This window comes from Desmodus rotundus, chromosome X (assembly GCF_022682495.2).
Source record: "Desmodus rotundus isolate HL8 chromosome X, HLdesRot8A.1, whole genome shotgun sequence".
Lineage (NCBI taxonomy): Eukaryota > Metazoa > Chordata > Mammalia > Chiroptera > Phyllostomidae > Desmodus > Desmodus rotundus.
Window position 1 is genome coordinate 39,127,570 of NC_071400.1, and position 6,000 is coordinate 39,133,569.

Here is a 6,000-nt window from a genome sequence, read left to right on the forward strand (position 1 = left end):
AGATTAGCAAAGGAAATAGATCATGCAAAGGTAAGTTTATATTGTATTGTATTGTATTGTATTGTATTGTATTGTATTGTATTGTATCACATTGATTTGCATTCTAAGTTTGCCAAGCAGACTGCATGTAGGGTGTGGCATTGGGTGAGGAATGTGCGAATAAAAGTAGGTAGGACAGTGGAAGAGAAATGCCTTGTTAGGAAAAAAAAAACTTGCATTTTTGTTTTCTTTCTTTTCTACATTTAAGGACTAGTGAGATTTTTATTTTGATCTTTATCTAAATACAATAAAAAACATTTAAAAGTGTTAACACAGTGAATGATTTTTGTTATGCCTAATAGTTCCTCTAATTTCCAAACCCATCCTCATCCTGGTCCCCCTCATCAGAATACATACTTCTTGATAAATACACCACATAAAATATGATACCTAGAACAGAACACTACACTAAAAATATAAGCTGACCAACTTCAGAGTAAGACCATGAATTTATTTAAAATGGACACTATATGTATATGAATGCAGGTTAAGTTTTGATTCACTTTGTTCAGCAGCATCTAAAAATGATTATTTTTAATTTACAATGGCCTGATTTGAATTTTAAAAAATCCAGGATAGAAGGAACAATAATTTATCAACTCCAAATATTATACAGATTTTGCACTAGTCCCCTAAGTGTCATTCCCCTGGTGTTCCCTACTCCCACCTTCTACCAAAGCCCCTGCTATTTCCCTGAGGTTGAGATTTCAAATTTGGACTTTGGTTAGAGAAATTCTAACAGGCTGACCTTGATTTATATGCAGATTCTGTTCCAAGGTTAGAGCTCTGTAAGCAGGATGCTTGCAAAAGCCTCTCTGGAATAAGATTTTTGGCATGTTTAATTTAAAACACTAAATATTGCATCTATAAAATGTGTATGGAAGAGCTTCTATCTCAGATTTTAGCTTCTTTTTCTTTTCTTTTTCTGATATTTAAAGTTTTGAATTTGGTACATCTGGTCAAGATGGTGGCATAGGCAGACATGGCTCATCTCTTTGCATTACTGCATCAAAATTGCAGCTAAAATGTAGAAAAACCCTCGCTCAGGAACATCAGAAATTTAGCTGAATGGAAGTCTGACAACTACAGAATTAAAGAAACCACATTCACCCAGATTGGTAGGAGGGGCACAGACCCAGAATGAGATGGTCCCACATCCATGTGGATAAAAATTCAGGAAGGACATCTCAGGAGTAAGGAGTCACAGATCCTCACCAGGCCTCCCAGCCCAGGACTCCAGTGCCAGGAAGATAAGTCTTTATAATTCTGGTTACAAAAACCAGCAGAGATTAAATTGGTGGAAGAAACTTCTAGAGCCCAAAGCAGTATCTCTTAAAGAACCCACACATGGACTCACCTACTCAGACTCACTCCCTCTGAGCTCCAGCACTGGGGTGGCAGCTTGAAAAGCACTAGTGGTATACAGAGAGAAACTGTAGTATATAGAATCAAGGCAAGCAGAGGCCATTGTCCCTTTTCTAAACCCTCCCCCTACAGAGCCAGTAAGCTGGTGTCATATCTCAGACTCTATCAACATGGCTAATACTGTTTGACCCACCTTGGGGATCACCAGAGGCTCTGCCCACCCAATTTATGGGCCCACCCAAGCTGCCTTCCATAAGAATGGCTGGTCTTGGCTCCTAAATCCTGTCAAACAAGCAACAGCTTGCTTCAGTGAGCCCTAGCTAAAGCCAGATTAGAGTCACAGCTTGGCTTCACTGTGTGAATCTCCAAGCCCAGTAAAAGTCTCAGCCATCTCAGATTGATTTATAGGTCAGGAATGGTGCCCCAGGAAAAACACATGTGGGTGCTGACCTTGGCCTGCACCACCTGGGAAACCCCAGGGCAAGCACACCCAGTAGACAGCTACAGGACATATTGGAGCACCATCACCCTGCCCCCACACAACTGATCCTTCATGGAGGGCAGAGGTTGGTGGTCAGTGGTCACAGCCAGCCCTTGCAGCTGACTTGCCTGGTTAAATTCCTCCTATTGATCTGCCAAAAGCAACCAAGCCTCGACTACAAGATAAGGGTGTACTCAGCCCACACAGAAGGCAAACCTCTATTACCCAGCTTGAGTGATAGGGGAGGCTGTGCCACTAGACCCTACAGGACACCTATTACATTAGAGCACACTACCAAGACACAGAGTCAAAGCAGCTCTACCTAGTACATAGAAACAAACAGAGAGGCTGTTATAACTAGTAGACAAAGAAACATGGCCCAAATGAAGGAACAGATCAAAACTCCAGAAAAAGAGTTAAATGAAATGGAGACAAGCAATCTATCAGATGCAGAGTTCAAAAAACTGGTTATAAGGATACTCAAGGAACTTAGTGAGGACCTCAGCGGCATAGAAAAGACCCAGTCAGAAATGAAAAAGACACTAATTGAGATAAAGAACAATTTACAGGGAAACAGCAGTAGAGTAGATGATGCCTAGAATCAAAGAAATGATTTGGAACATAAGTAAGCAAAAAAAAAAAACAACCAATCAGAACAAGAAGAAGAAAAAAAGAATCCAAAAAATGATGATAGTATAAACAGCCTCTGGGAAAACTTCAAGGGGTCTGACATTCACATCATAGGGGTGCCAAAAGGAGAAGAGAAAGAGCAAGAAATTGGAAATTTATTTGAAAAAATAGTGAAAGAAAACTTCCCTAATTTGGCAAAGGAAATAGACATGCAAGTCCTGGAAGTCCAGAGAGTCCCAAACAAAATGTACACAAAGAGGCCCCATCCAAGACACATCATAATTAAAAGGTCACAGGTTAAAGATAAAGAGAGACTCTTAAAAGCAGCAAGAGAAAAGAAGTTAGTTACCAGATAGTTACCAGATGGGAGGGGAGAGGAGGAGAGGGGATGAGAGGTGAGGTGATTAAGAAGTATAAATATGTAGTTACAGAATAGCCATGGTGATGTCAAGTACAGTATAGGAAATGGAATAGCCAAAGAACTTATATGCATGACCCATGGACATGAACAACAGTGGGGAAATGCCTGAAGGAGTAAGGGGTGCTGCTGGGTGAAGAGGTGAAAGGGGGAAAATTGGGATAACTGTAATAGCATAATCAATAAAATATAATTTTTAAAAGTTGTGAATTTTATTTATTTAAAAAAGTTATTTATTCATATTTAGAAAGAGGGGAAGAGAGGGAGAAAGAGAGGAAAACAAACATCAATATGTGAGAGAAACATTGATTGGTTGCCTCTAGTATGCACCTGGAACAGGGACCAAACCCACAACCCAGGCATGTGCCCTGACTAGGAATAGAACTGGCAAACTTTTGCTTTGCAGGCTGATGCCCAACCAACTGAGCCACACCAGTCAGGGTAAAAGTTGTGAATTTTAAGACCTACAAAATGCTGATAGTGGACATGACTTGTCAAACAACTGCAGTGTTGATCCCTCCCATGGGACAGAAGACTAGTAAGGAAATATACATTCCAAAGATGTCAGTAGGAAGAGTTCTGTTTATGTCTCTGTCCCACAGCCTGGACAAAAGGAAACATTGTGTGTGTGTATTAGTCAGGCTTTCTATAAAATTCAACTTGACCCATATTACCTATCTACTATGAACTGAGCACTGAGCTTGGTTCTAGTAATATGATGGAAAATAAAACAGTTAATAAGACTCTGCCCCTAGCCTTTAGAGGTCTCTTACATGATCAATCCTCATATTTTGATTTTTTTCATTGAAAATCAATCTCTCTTACACACACACGTTTGTTTTATTTTCTCAAGTTATAACAATACTCAAAGTCCTATGAAAATGCCTTACCCCATTAGTATGAACAGGACATCTTATTTGTGTGTGCTTCCCAAATACTCCAGTCCTGAGAGTACTTTAACACAGTACTGTAAACAATTTACCACATTTGTGTGCTAATAATAACCTTTTAATGATGACAGTTTTAAGGCTGATAGGTAGGACCCTATAATGGATTATTAGACACTGCTAGCCATCACTACTACTTGCAGTATTTTAATGGATTTGTAGGGGATTTGCTTTCATTTTTATTTTATTTTATTTCTTTCTGAGCCACGACTTTACAACCAACAAAACAAAATACTCCATGCATTTGAAATTAGTAATGAGTAAAAAGCATGATTCACTTGATGTGCTCAACCTATAGTCACACAGTCCTGTTAGCTTTATTGCTTTGTGTTGGTGGGCCGAGGATATGGGTGTCTGTCTTACTGAGGAGCTGCAGTACTCCTTCTGTGATATGAAACCCAGTGAAGAGTTTTATTAATTCTGCATGCTGAACACCTTAGCCCTTCCAATTTTCCAGGAATAAAAAAATACCTGCTTTTATCTTTCATGTAGTAGAACTAATGGTAAGTATTTTGTGTGAGGCCAGTTTGAAGCTACAATAATAAAAATAATGCCTACCAATTAATAACTACTCATCATATGCCAGGACATTCTCATGTTAATCACTAACACAGTTCAATGAGGTAGATAGGCTCATACAGAATATATTTCTTTTTTAAGATATTGGTTGCCAGGAGTTGGGGGTGGTGAACACAGAGAGTTTGGTAAAAGGGTGTAAACTTTTCACTTATAAGAGGACTAAGATCTGAGGATCTAATATAAAAACATGGTAACTGTAGTTGATAACACTGTATTATATAATTGAAATTTTCTAAGAGAGAAGAACATAAACGTTCTCACACACACAAAAAGAGATAAGTATGTGAGAAGCAGGGGAAAAGGACATTAGAGTCATTAATTACTAAGGTGAGAGTTAAGTCTGCAGTCACTACCAAAAGCCCCTTTGAGGAAACTAGCTTATTTTCAGGGAGTCCAGCTGAAATGTAGAAAATTATTAACCCAGTAACAACTTGAATGTCAATACTTGTTAAAATGGCCTACTAATAATGCAGAGTTGAGGTTATTAGGAATGTTGAACAACACGATGCAACACATTCAATGACACCTTAGATAACTAAAATTTGAGAACTTTTTCCAAGTTCACTAGAGAAATCAAAACAGTAGATGATTTTGTTTTTGGAGTAAGGGGTTCTTTGGCCTGCTTATCTGAAATTAAAACCAACTGTGATGAAAGATTTAAATAGTCCCTGATATTTCATCATATTAGGATAAGACCCTTGGCTTCATTTACAGATAAGACAATTTGTGAATATAGACAAAAAATGTTAACATGTACCTGGAGCCAGCTATGGAAAAATAATTATCTAGACTGAACAAAAGAATATTATATTGAACATTGTGCAGGCAAAATTGTGGGACTTTATGACAAAATTTGCAGAAAGAAAAAATCTATAATTTCTGTTACCAATGTTACCTCTAAGGAGTTCGTTAATACCATTTGACAACAAGGTCATTTATCAGGCTGAGGACAGGTTGATTTTTAGGGAAATTACCTAAATGATATTCATTCACATAAAACCACCAACTTCATTTATGAAAATTATTATTCTCCAGTACTTGACTGTGGCTTGAGGGAATATGGTTTATAAGGAGTGGGAAGATGAGTACATTGATAATTATGATGATTTCAGCCAAAAAATCATTGCTTCTATATAAAATAATAGCAAATGTCTTATATCTCCTTTTAGAATGAGCTTAATAATAGTCTCCTTTTTATCACTAGATTTCATGGGCCATAAAAGTAACTTGTTAAAAGAAAATCCTTTTTTGACTGGAAAGGAGAAAGGAAAAGGGATTGTTTTCAAAGATCTAGCAGCTCTCACATACCCAAAACATATAACTCATCTGCTTCTTAGGGACTTAGAGGATACATTTAAATGTGCAGTGATGGAAATTAGGTACATTGTTCAAACCACCTGATTTAGAAACAGCAATAATGATGAAATTTGTTTCAATATACCAAGAGTAAAAGCACAATACATACTGAAATTCTCGTAAAAGATAAGTGGTTCGTTGTCACACTGGATGACACAGACTTACTTATTTTAAGGTAAATAGAA